A 15,170-nucleotide genomic window follows, 5' to 3' on the forward strand; every position below is an offset into this window, starting at 1 on the left:
CAAATGTAAACAGACAATTCAAAACACTTATAGTATAGTCGTACGAATGGTATTATTACTACATAAATTATTATTATTATTTCGAAAGTTAAATAATATGTGTACGGGCAATTGCGCGTATAGCTTTTAATGTTTATAATCGACGATCGGAGTAATATTGGTCGAACTAAAAATAAATATATGAGCTGTTTATATCGTGATATATTATTATGTTTACCTACCTGTTCACAAAACTTAACAAAAACGAGTAAAACATAATTGTTATAAAACGATCTAGATTTGTGACAATGGACTATTACAGTCGTATGTTATATAATGTAACATTCTGGTCACAAAAATATTAACGTATTTTTATCGTTTTAAGTTATTAGAAACGGTTCTGGAAAAAATGTATATTGATATTATATTAGTCCAATATAAAGAACGTTAATAATTATAATTTTAAGAGACGTGTACATACTAATTCGTGGTAATTTAATTATTCATTCTCCAAATAATGCATTGTTACGATTTGTTTTGTCAGTATCCACACATTATACATAATTAACTCGGCTATAATATAAAAACTACATCACAAAAATAATCTAGACAAGCTTATAATTAAACATTTAAAATGTTTACAACTGAATAAATTCAAAGAGAAAAAATATACATGTTCTTATACAGTATTTCATATGAAAACTCTAACAGATTTTGTTTCCAATGTAATATAGAAATGTCTCCGGTTACTTCTAAGAAACTTTAAGTTTCCATAATTTTCCGTCACCACAGCCACAGGAGAACGTTAATTTTTAACATTATGGCATAGAACCTATTTAAGAAATACTAATAGATAAATCAAACTTAATAATATATTACTTAATAATATTACTCAGTAATAAATATTTACTTCGACATTACAATAGCTTCTGATAATATTATTATCAATGGAGTTAAAAAAAAAAAGATTTGCATTACGTTTTTAAAAATTTAAATAATATAAATTGATTAATTTTTAAAGTGTAAACTTTTATTTTTAAATAATTCATTATTTCTATAAATAGGTGATAACAGTTTTAAATGACATAATGTTTATAATAATTTATAATTTGCATAGAAATTTTAATTATATTTAAAAAAAACCCATGTACTAGTAATTCTTATTATTTAACAATACTACACAAAAAATTGGATGATAACGATGATTGGCACTCTCAAATAATTTTATAGAATCCAAATCAAAATAAATTATTTACACACAGCAGTCAACAGGTGATTTAAACAAACTATGATTCAAAAAACTTAATTAGACTGCGCTGGCAACGTAAGTTTAAAATGTATTAAGTAATAACAATTTAAGGACTTATTTACATTTAACATAAATAGTGTTTCCCATTCTAAAATAAACTATAGTTAAAAAGAATATAATAATGATAAAAGTATCCTAAAGTAAAATATATAGATTTCCAAAAAAATTTACTTAGAAACTTTCGAATGAACTTACAAAAATGTAATTAATGCACCTATAAAGGATTTAATTAAATTATAGAAGAACAAAAAGTTATCCAACACAGAATTGTAAGTGACTAAGAGAACAAATACAAAAATTGAATATGAATCATATTAAATTCGTGAGACCGAATTAGATATTATAAGCATAAACGCGGTACAATTATGAAGTATTATTAATTATCATACATTTGCATAAAATCAAAATCACTGCATAAAAATAAGATTCAGAGCAGAGCTCTAATAGTGTATAGTATACGATTTATGGAACTATCTAGAACGTTTAAATAATTACTTAAAATAATAGATCATTAATGGTTAGGAGCTTTGAACTTTGTTATAAAATAAATTATAGTTAATAATATTATCATATGGTCTGATGGTCAGTGTTATGATTAATGACAATTTTAAATGAAAATAACTGATTTCGTTAAAAATATGGATGCTTTGTAAATGTAACCATTTGTTAGTAATTTATTATCTCCAAAATTTGGAGAAACTACCGACAAAAACAAAAAATAGAGAACTCGCTTTACTGTATGATAGGTTTTGTATGCGCCTAGTCGTTGAGTTTAGGTTGTACTATTGTGGACGATATATTAAATTAAAAATTAAATGATAAATATATATAAGTCAATTTAAATACGAAAAAACACTCTGAGTGGATTTGTAGTGTGTCTCTATAATCTCTATACTATTTCTAACGATATTTTATAATATATTTACATAAGTATGAGTAATTTTATTTTTATTTGAAACATTTGAAACTGATAAAACTCAATTCCTCGAAAGTTTTTAAAATTGTTTTCTTTTCATAATTTAAAGTCATTATAAAATAACCTTTTTCAATTAAAATATATTTTTTATTGTTATCTTTTTTAAATTTATTATTATTTGACAACATAATATATTTTTAATCTTATATTCTAAAAGGAATTGTTTTTCTAAGAATTTTTATGTATAAAAATTAAATTTTTAATCAATACCAAGTTAAGTCATATTTATTTAATAATGTTTTGATCAGTAAAGTGGCATATGGGTACCCCACAAGGTGTTGGACCACTACTCCGCTCATTTAAACTTATGACTAATTATAAATACTCATTCGAGTATGAATGTTTACTTTTTAATAAAAATCACCCAATAAAAAATAATAATATATGCAACGGCAACAAATTTTAAGTCTATGATTAATATATTTTTTTTTAATTTCGATAAAAAGTAAAATACTCGTTTTATCTCGCACTTTAAAAATGGTACTTCAATGTTTGTTATTAAAATGTCGATCAAGTACTTAATATTCAACCGATAAGTCGTTAATGCAGACACTCGCACAATTATACTTAAGACATTTTAATGGCAACAGATACTTTATTAAGTATTTACTAACATGTAGTGCGGACGTGCAGTAGTCTATTGTTAGCGGCATCCGTCAAACTGGTTATGTATGCTTTTGAATCGACAATAAGTACTAAAAGTTATAGAAATAATATTGCATAGTTAGATTATAAATTATATCATTGTAGGTTTGTTTGTATTTCCCTCCATCAGAAAGCCTAACTTCAAACAGTAGTGTACAATGAGAAAACGACCTTGACGTTTTCGAGAGCGATTGCCCAAGTACTCCCAATATTATATATTATAATAGGTACCTAAACCTCTAGACTTTTTTTTAATTGTTATTAAATTAATTTCAAATCCGAGACAATATTTTTTTAGCGAGAACATTTCCAGTAGAGTTATTATACCAAGTTCAATATAATGTTCTTATCTAAGTGAATTTTTATTTTGTATACATACTGATCGACCACAATCACCGCATGAGACAGATGATCAATAAGATCGCTGCTAAACTAACCGACTGCACCGCTTATAGAACCATGTTAAAACAGAACTTCACAACAATTAAACCTCGGTAACAAATTAGGCTCTCATTCGCCTATCTCCAATCACTCACAAACTCTCAACTACCCTCCCAATAACTTCCAGAAAGCTATAAATTAATTTTTAATAGACATTTTTAAATATATTTTTATTATCATCATCATATGATAATAATATAGTCTTAAACGTTTCTATATTTTTATTGAAATCATTTACGTACTTAATTTATTTTAGATTTTTAGCTGAACGATAAATATATTGATTTCACAATGATACTAATATGTGTGTATGTGCGTGTGTTTTTCTGTTATCGCTTTTTGAGGCAACAAAAATGATTTGATTCTCAATTATGAGGAAAATTTCTGGTAGTAAATTATTTCTAGTTGGTACTTTAGGGGTCAAAATAAAAAAAACTATAGTTATTTATTTTCTTAGTAATCGGAAAAAACAAAAACAAACGCAAATCCAGTTTTTGATAAAATCAATTTTGTTTGTTAGTGTAACTTACAAACAAATTTCTGTAGACACTTACAATTTTTAAAAAATGTTAATATTGCCATTTTCTATATATAGTATGATTTTCAAAGATTTCGATTACTGTTTTAGCTATTTATAAACAATTCAAATTTTCAATATTTTTTTTTGTGGTTTTTTTCTTATTGTCAGTAAAAATATTTTTACTTAGTCAAATTATTTGAAAATTAAGTACAAGGTTTCTAATAAGCTACTATTAATAGAAATAAAAATATATAAAATTAATTAATACTTAGTGATATAGGCTAATAAATTGTCTCCGCTCTGAATCGTTTTTCATATACAATGGTATATCATTAAATTCAAATTTAACACATTCATTAAAGTGGCCCACTTGACACATACTATACAGCAGAGTGATATCCACTTGACCACCTTTTTTTCCATATATGTGTACTATCGTTAATATTTTAAAGTTTATAACTATTTGTTTAATTATGTAGTATGCTTATCCCAATTTGATTCTTAAATTATGCATTTATTCAAATACTGACTTCTGAAATTATTACGTAGGCTCAGTAACCATCATAGCTACTATAATATGCATAATATTTTCAAATTCTTTGATTTTAATGACAATATAATAAGCTTATTTTCAAAAGAATACCTCCCTATTTTTTCTACTAATTATCAATCATTTGAATATTTAGAAAATATCGATATAAAAAATCGAATTTTGAACCTGCAATAATTTCTAATTTATTCTTTGCTTTCGTAAGAATAAAAAATATCAAATAATAAAATATATTATTCACATTCAATATTTTAATATGTCAAAATGATATTATAAATATGTATAATTTTAGAACATATGTGTACTAATGTTTTGCATAAAACTTAATTAGAGTAGTATCATTTATTATATGTTTTATGTATAATACGTTACTAATAACTCAAAAGTAATTAGATTTTAAATTATAATTTCAATAAATAGGATAAACTAAGAACTAAAATGGATTGAGCATGATTAAAAAATCGCAAAAATTGCAAATCCTATACCAATATAATTATTAATTCATAACTATTCAATTCAAATTTGTATAATAAAATTAATCAATAAAAATATATCAAAAAGTACCACAATATTTCATTAAATTATCAGAAATAATTTGCTTTCGTATACATCGTTATATAAAACTAAAAAAATTAAATTGTAACAGTTATAACTTGATAAAATAATAATAATAATGAAGGTTATGTTAAATAATTAAATGAATTATAATCACGATTAGATGAAAACATTATGTAGGTGTATTGTTTACTTTTATCGATGACTGTGCACCCGAAAAAATCCTGAATATAACTATAATAAATAACAACCTTGTAGCAAAACATCAAATCTTAAACAAATATAAATAGCTGGTAGTTCCTGTGGTTGCAAAGTGGGTTTAAAATACTTATTAACAAAAATTAAATTTACGAGCAACAATTAAAGAGACTTCAACTATATTACTCGTATAATTAGAAAATGAGAATAATATATTACAGAAATAATTAAATTAAATACTTAAATCTTAGTATAAAAATTGTACAAACTTAAAAAGCCAATAACGACTTTACAAAATTATGTATCAATTATATTTATAAAACAAATTTCAAAATGTCGATATAATACGTTCTTAATTAAAATATATTTTACATATTATTATTTCCAAATGACAACAAAATAGGTAACCAAAATAGATTTTGTTAAAAATATCAAATTTTTGATATTCGTCAATACTCACTTTTCTTTACGCAAGGGAATTTCTACTCTAATATAATCCCAACCTTGAGGTTCCTACAATATACCAACGTATTTATCTTTAACCACTATACTATGTAGTTAGATATATATTTATATATTTCAGATATTAAAATTATTAAAATTATTATTAATGTGATAAATTGTATTTATTATTTTTTATTCATGTGATACGTTTTTAACTATTTCCTATTTATGATAAAATCATGTGTAATAACGCAAAAATAAAATAAAATGTTTGATAGTAAATATTAAAGTTGGTGAAAAAAAAATTGAACTTAAGTAAAAACGAACGTGTGTGTATATTAAATTTAATGTGAGACAAATACAAGGGATACAAATCTTGAATAAATGTCGGGCATCTATGGAACTCTACCGTTATTTATTTTATGGAATAATTAAACAATATACAATCATGATATGTAAGCATATCATTACACATGTGTAATAACAATATTATATTGTGTATAAAAATGTATATATACATATATATGTGTGTGTGTGTCTGTGTATGTGTAATAGCAGTGTAAATGTTTCCAAAAAAACTATACCTAACTTTTATATTTAGAAAAACATTTTTTATAGTGTAAAAGCTGTAAAATTTCAAAATCACAAAAATATTATACGTTTCAGCCGTGTGAACTAAGTATTTGCTAAGTATGTCCAAATGAACAATACTATAAGTATGATTGTAGTTAAATTTGTTTTAATATCAACGGCCATCAATATGCACACAATAACACTGTTTTCAATGTACAATTTTTAATTGTAAAAGGTACCTACTATAAAGGTAGTGCGAGGTCATCTGCAACTTACAATACATATGCTCATAAGCTATTTTGACAATCTACTTCCTTTCTCTCTGTAGAAACATTTTACTGATCCACTTAAGCTCTTCGAGACGATTAATATCCAATACCCATATAAAAGATCTCTACTCATATAAACTATTTACATTTTTTATTTTTTAATATGAAAATATTTTTTTTTTAATAATTAAAACAATAAACTCTTGATGTACTTATTCATAAGTAATATTTTTATCAGTGATATCATATGATATTTTTGTAGATCCACGAATACGTCTTCTATACAGCAGCGGCACTGCCATAGTTAGTAATAGTAACCAATTGCTCAGATCCAGCAGCCGGCTGACAGTATTGCAAATTGGTACAATCATAAAATTCAGAATTATTAATAAATGGTTATATTTCATTGTTATTATTCATAGTTTAACGTTGTAAACAAATTCATTTTTATTATTCATTGTCATCACATTGCTTTTTAGTTTTTACCATTACAAAATCAATATTGACCACCACTATCTTATCGACACCACTTTAACTCAATTCCATTTACCCTTGAAGCTGACATAATTCATTTTTCTTTTGAATATAAAATAAATTATTCACCTAATATTTTAAACATAAATATCAATATTATTTTAAGAAAATGATTTAATATCAGAATTTTAAAATGAAAGTAAAGATAAATGAAAAACAAGCAAAGAAAAGGCTAGATAAAATGTTTACAACATTATTTAAAATATAGTACTTTTCATATTTTACCAGCTTCTATACTCAAGGAAGTAATATTAAGGAAACGTGACGCTTTAACACTCAATAGCTAAAATATACACTCATACATTGTACACACTTTTTAATTCAAACAGTATTTTATTCTCCTGTTAAGTTTTGTCGGAACGATTAACGTGTCTATATAATATATATATATACACACACACACATATTGTATACTATTCATCATGGACCATGGTTGACATTGTACTGCGAACAAAATATCGAAGATTAAAATTTAACCTTAAGTGTAAAAAAATAAATACACATTAGTGTACAATGTGAAATGTAGCCGATTTGTTATGCGGTGACTTTTTAAACTGTAGTAGAATAAAAGTTTAAATAGAATGAAAAGCGCGCACGAATGCACGATTGAGAGTTGAGACGACCAATTATTTTCTTCATAATTGTATTACACTTCAATAAATTTAGTGACGAATCATTGTTATCGACATAGAATATATACACAAACCATATGTAAATATGTATATACTGACAGATAATCACAGGGACATGATCAATACAACTTTGTATAACACTGTCCGTGTGACCGTGTCAGTGGTAAAACATGAAAGTAATTATAATCCCTTTATAGAATAAGTTTAAAAAATACTGGAGTTTTTAATTTAATGATAGGTAATATTTTTTTCATCGAGATAACGGCTAACTAAAGAACGCCATTAATAAACAAAATTTTAGGTAATGACCACAAGTCAATCTTAATAGTTTTTTCCATTTTGTTATTGATGCTCACTGCAATTGGATAATTATCGAAATGACTATGGGAATACTGACTATTTAATAAGTCATATGTACAACAAGTATAGGTGTATTGCCTAGTGAATACGTGTCCATGAGTAACTTGAATTATCATTGATGGTATAACCTATATAATATTATGTTTGTGAATTGTGCACGTTAACGTAATGTATTTATTTTATTTTAGTAACATAAACGAGCATGATGGATTTTTGAAAAACAGATTTATACTTTTACTTCAAATTAGCAAACCATAACGTATACAACATTATATAATAATAATTTAAATAATTGAACAGCAGAAAAGGGTTAAGTAAGAGATAATTATCAAAAATCTATCTAGCCTCTTTAGATTTTAAGCGGAACGATGAATGTAAGCATTAATTTTACAATGATGTAAGGATTTATTTTTTTTTCGTGTGTTATCAGTCAGCTCCTTTAAAAAAAGTAAAAATGCTTTGATTTTCCACTTACCGTTATATAAATGAAAAGTAAGACATTTGTCCATTTAAAACTATAATTACAAACGTATATTATTTTTAGAGTGTATATTTAAGATATCATTTAAATTAATATTGTCTGAAGTATGTTTTTGAATATTTAATATTGCCAGGGATGAAAAACGGCCTTGTGTCATAGAGTATATGAAGGGACTTAGTAACAGGTATCGCACTGGAAAACTTTTAAATTAATAACATAAAGTAAGGTAGATAATTTCATTTTACTATATAATAAATTATTTAAAAACTTAACACTAACACACGTCTACGCTCAGTCAACGATCAATCATAAGGCCCTCAGTTACAAGACTATTATTGTTGAGTGATAGATAAGAATATTTAGTGCGAGTCCAACGAATCATAAAAATGTACGTTGTTCAAGTATAGTGTCTCGTTATGTAAGCAATGAGGATCTCATTCGACAGAACCATACCTATTCAATAATGCGAAGCACTGTGACACTAATTGTACAATATAGAACGCTGAGAGTATTATCAGCTTTTCTTTTCCAAATTCATAACAGCAAGGCTAAATCATTGGACTTTGTAGTCGGGTGGCGTGACTATTGAGGTTACTGTAATATTATATCCACAAGAGTTCTCACATCGATTTAATTATATTATGTGTATCGTTCAATAATATAATAATTATTATGATCATAAATTATTCTACTAATAAAATTGTGATTCAACGAAAAAAAATGCATAAAATGTTTAAATATATTTTAAGTATTCATACAATTTGTATAAAGTATAAGCAAGTACCCATGATTCTATATGAAATTCTATCGTCGACAACAACGTTTATTCCCGAGACTTGAGTTATTCCAAGGAAAGATTATAATTTTGAAGTTCCAGTAATGGTTTCCCAATAAATCCTCCTGCAATATAAATCTTTTGCACTAATATTCGAATTGATAACGGTACTTGGTAACACTTTAATACTGCGTATCGGAAACGCTGAATGAATTATATAAATGCTGTAATATTAAATTTTTTAAATAGACATTGTTTATTCGCGGGGTTCAGGTACAATTTGCTAATCTGTTTTTCTTTCTATTTTTTTTTTTTTACAACTACTCAATATTTAATACCTATGAAGTCTGATGAAGTTTAACGCTAATACTGGTTTTGATCGGCATTGGAATTTATTGTATTCGAGCTCATCATTGCAGGATCCTTTTTTATCTCTTTCATTAAAATTGCGTGTAAATATGGCAAAAATATTACGAACACGATATCGTGTTGACGTGCCGGAGAGCACGCGCCGTCGTGTTTCAAATGGTTTTTTTTTATTCTACTACTGTACTGCACTACTGCCTATACTATGTGAGGGAAACCGGTTATAAAAATAACAGTAAATACAGTCAGCAGATAAAACTACAATTTATCAAACGTCACTGACTATCAATATCAAAAACAATAAATCAATATTATATTAATATCATACATACAACCATAAATTATAGTATAATAATATAGCCTATAGGCCTACAACTGTCATCACACAAGTGAAAATTCTACTACATATTGATCGATAAAATATTTATTAATATTTAATACGATTATAAGAAATAATTTTCAACTATGTTTTGTATATAAATTTTAAAAATCAATATTGAACATCGAAAATAACAGTTCAATCTATGAGCATCGTATTTAGATAATTTATAACTATAGTTATTACTGCATAATATATATCAGTGACGGATTAAGCAATTTTCCACCTACAAGCAGGACATATTATAAATACATTTTATTTTTCAAGTGCAGAAAATTTGCCGCTCCAATCAGTTGATTATTTTGCCTGTAGGGTAACTCGACGCTAATAAATATATAATTTTAAAAAACGTTGATGCACTCGTGTGTCGATCCTCTCCCTCCATAAAGAGAGATGGCCGACGAGCTCCAAGCTTACTCCTGGTTTTCTTTTAATAATACATTTATTTTAATTCTAGTTCTTAATTTTTTTTTTTTGCATACTTAAGGATTATAATTAGATTTTTTATACCATTTAACTATTTAAGGAGTATCCTGTTGCAATGCAAACTTAATTTTTTCTCATAATCTCATCTCGCTATTTGGAATGGTATTAACCATTCATCATAATCGATAATATTACGTACCTAATTAAGAAATAAAATTAAAGTTAATTTTCGCGCTCAAATTGGGTTGATTAAATTGTATCTCTTATATTATATTCTCCATTTTATCTTATTTCGAATAATTTTGTATTAATGACATCACTGTTGAATTAAATTTAAAAGAAGCAAAAATTGTGATATTAAAAATGTCAGTATATATAGTGTATCAAAAGTATTCATCCGATGACAAATTTATATAGCTCGGCAATCGTTAGCCGCAGGTAAACGACCCATATACTAGTGGAAAGATAAGAATTATTATATTGCATAGTATTATAGTAGACAAAATATAATACCATCTATACCAACTGGTTAATGGTGTATATAATGACTGGAATGAATATTTGAAACATGCTCTAGAAATATACCAGACGTGTATTACGTGTTGCGACACACGTACATTATACGTTAGTACGTCATATACTTATAAATTTGAATATATAAATATCAATTAGAGGATTTAATTATTTAAAAACCAGTTTACTGGGTAAACCACATAAAAATTGTCCAGGGTTCAATATATTTATATAGATTTTTGATATAAGCCCATAAATATGGTAGAGCAGTGGTTTTAAGAAAGAAATACTCCATTTACAATAACAATTTAACTTATAGAAAATATGTATTTAAAAAAGATCTTCTTTAAACCGTGAGAAATCTGATTTTTAGATAAATATTTAGAGGAAGACCCCCCCCCCCTTAGAATCATTCCTGTTCGAACCAGTTCCGTCGTTTTTATTCGGCCAGATTTATCGCGTTCATTTTATAAATCAGCTGCGGTAAAAACAGTAATCACAATCCGTCAATCATACTAATTTTACCAGTGGAATTTGAAAAAAAGATATCCTTGGTAATTATAAATATTGCTATATAGGTACAAAAAAGCTGTTAGTAAACTTATAAAAGCAACACATTTGTAAATTATATTAGTCAGCTTGTATAATAGATTAATTTTTAACAAGTATTATAAGCAAACATATTTGTATACAAATTAAATAACTATTTATAAATCATAAACCCTATAACCTTAGCCCTATTTAACTAAAATTAACTAAAATTAAAACTATAAGATTGAGACTCAATCATTAAATAATTTAATCATATCATACAATTCAAACATTTTGTATTTTTTATATTTTACTTTCCATATTAAAACAACTGAAAAAGTAACACTAAAACGTTTTCTTTTTATAATAAATATCATGACCCACTTGGAATTATTAGAAGCTACCAAAATCCATTTTAAAAAAAAATGTAAAATTTCACACCACAGCAATTTCGGGAAAAAAACTGTCGTAAGCTTAAGAGGAGATGGTGTTGTGACCTCCTTCGTTGTTGTATATATGCGTAATTATGTTGATTTTGTAAATAACTATAAGATGACATCTTAGACCGTGCAAATTAGACCTGTTAAAAACAAATGACAGATCAATTATTATAATTAATGTGTATTGTACGTATAATATATGGTTTGTGCCTTAATTTAAAATTAAAAAATAAATGTCTAAACGTAAACAAATATTTATGAATGTTGGATACGAAGTGTTTTCTAAAATGGCTATTGTATAATATATGAGCCAATAATTCACGTAGTCCAACTGCAGATGAAAACATTGATGATTCTGATAATTTAGTATAATTATTTATAGAACCTATTATATCTATACATTGTACAGTGGTGTAGTCGTAAATATATATTATGCTAAATTATTAGCTGTATGTGATACGGAGGCTCTGTCTCCCAGTCTCCGCCGCCCATTCAAATCAACGAAAGATAAACAACAACTAAAAACTTATTATTTTGTTAGAAGTTTTGAAATTAGTTATTTTTTTTTTTTTTTAATATTCAAAACAATGTTATTATAATACGTAACTATCAATATATTATAATATTTTACAGTATTTTCCATAAACTCTATTTCTTCTTTTTTTCGATCTGATGGTATTGGCTCAGCTCTTCTAGATCTCGCATGATCAGCTGGTCTGTGGTTATTTGCTAACCAGCCTTTCGTGTACGATTCAGAGTGGTATTTATCAAGTGGTGGTCCATTTATATTTATGTTCGTTATATTATTTATAAAACTTTATTATTTACATCAAACTTTAAAATACTGTGATAAATTATTTATAACCATAAATTTGAAAACTAGTAAACTGGTAATTTATTTTTAGTTATAGAAGCTAAAAGGAGGAGAGGATAAATTTATTTACTTTTCTTCTTGGATTTTTCATTGATTTTTCGGGTCATCACTTATTGATTAGGTTATCAAACTATAGACAATTGATTATCCATATGGCTAGGGACTATACGACCGTTTTACCTCGTATTTACTTTTATTTTATCCCTATACGCAGTATTATAAATTTGGGGAGTTCGTATACGCCGTATACATACGTCTACTACCTTCTTCTACACCGCTGATTGTGTATAAATTCATAGATACTGGTACTACGTCGTCTATAAACGCATAAAGTTAAGAGCACAAATATTCTCGTCAATGTTATGTACACTATTTTGTTACGATATGAAAAATCGATGTTCGTTTAAAATGATAAATTATTGATTATACCTATTATACGATTACAATACATAATCACCTATTTAATTAAAACTGTTTTTACTATACGTATACAACTCGCGTTGACCACTAATTACTAAAGCTAAAAATCGTATATACTATAAAATATAATTACTAATATAGTAAATGACCTAGATGAGAATGTGTGTAAAAATCAATTACTAAAAAGTATCTAAAGTATCTATGTGTAAATATAAATGATTATCTATTTATTGTTATCGTTTAGTTGTAATTATAAGTTAATGTTATTTAGAGAAGTAAAATTTATCATTCTCAATTGTATAAGACACGTCACGACATTTTATTTTATTATATTATATAAGTAATATGTATAGGAACTCCGTATACCAGAAACGAGCTTGCTCAGTTGGTATACGTATCAGCTCTTATCACTATTGTAATTTGATTTGATTACTATAGTAAAATATAATGTCAAACAATAATCCATTACAATATATTTAGAGTGGTGGCCTAATATTTTTATTTTATTTTTATATTTTTTAATGTCATTTTAAAAACGCCGTCTTATGCTAACATCGATAGTCTTCGGAATATTTTACTCTACATCATCAAATGCTTCACGTGAAAAATTGCATTTTTTTTTTCATTTTGATTCGAACAGTTAGAGAACTATGATCTTTAAAGGCGCATAATATTAAATATATGAATAAGACATTAACAGTTTGACTAAAACTTTCGGATCTTTTGAAATATCCTTTTGAAAATATAATTTATGTAAACGATGTGAGACTCGCGAGTCGCGGGATGCAATTGCTTCGCGCCGGTACAATTATGTTTCCGCGTTTGGGGAGGCGCGAATCAAACTGTTTTGAAACGGCTGTGGTCTGTACGGTAGTAAAATATCGACCATACATTATATCGCATACACATCTGTCCGCTTACCGACACCACATCATAATTTTATTATTACACTGTGCCTACAGCGGCCGAGCACAATGGTTTTTGGACTCGACGCGCAACCATACGCGTTACCTACTATATATATATATACACTACATACCTCATCGTTTATTATGATGTATGTTATAGTAATATACCTATACGTTATTATCAAGCGTATTTCGAGTGCGTTAAAATCGTGTGACGTGCTGTTTGTTATTCGTGTAATATACCGATCGTAAATGAGCAAACACCGTGTTTTCTCATAGTCATCGCCATCATCATAGTCCGCACATACGTTTTTCTATCAATATTGACAGATCACGTCGGCAAACGAAACAGCATTTCGATTTGTCCCGGGCCAAGGCCGAAACACAGTCCTCTAATGCGCTCACACATATAAAAAATATAATGCTTTATGCCTACACCCTCGTATTAAATGTATATCCGGATATCCCTCGTATAGTGATATAATAAACAATATACTATTAAATATATATTATTTTTATTATTAGCTGTAATACTTGTATTAAATATATTTTATGTTATTTTCTTTCGATATTGTATTATTATGTAGTAACTACATTGTAGTTTGTACATTCATAAGTATATGAACATGTAATCATCTTTGTAATACCATATACTGATGTACAGCAAGCATTCTAATAAAAGTATAAATTATATGTTCAGTGCTCGAGCCACACGGGCGTTTAAATAAATAAATAAATATTTATATATGATTATCGAATTGGTGGGGAGGGATGCAAGTAGCTCATTGTGTATTCCATGATCATATTATGACCAACTGAAAAACAGTACACTCCAGTTTTTTCAACATATTATACAATTTATTATACTTTGTAGTTGTAGTTAATATTATATAGCGTAGGTACGCCATACAGAAACAGAGTTGACACGGTTTGAGCGCAAACATCATTCGTAGGCGTGATTTTTCGTTGACGACGTTTACGATTATGATTTTACCATACTTAAATAATATAATACATAGTTTTAGATTTTTATGATTGTGTAATTAATATTACGATTAAACATGTCTATATT

The sequence above is a fragment of the Rhopalosiphum padi genome, chromosome 2 (assembly GCF_020882245.1).
Source record: "Rhopalosiphum padi isolate XX-2018 chromosome 2, ASM2088224v1, whole genome shotgun sequence".
Classification (NCBI taxonomy): domain Eukaryota; kingdom Metazoa; phylum Arthropoda; class Insecta; order Hemiptera; family Aphididae; genus Rhopalosiphum; species Rhopalosiphum padi.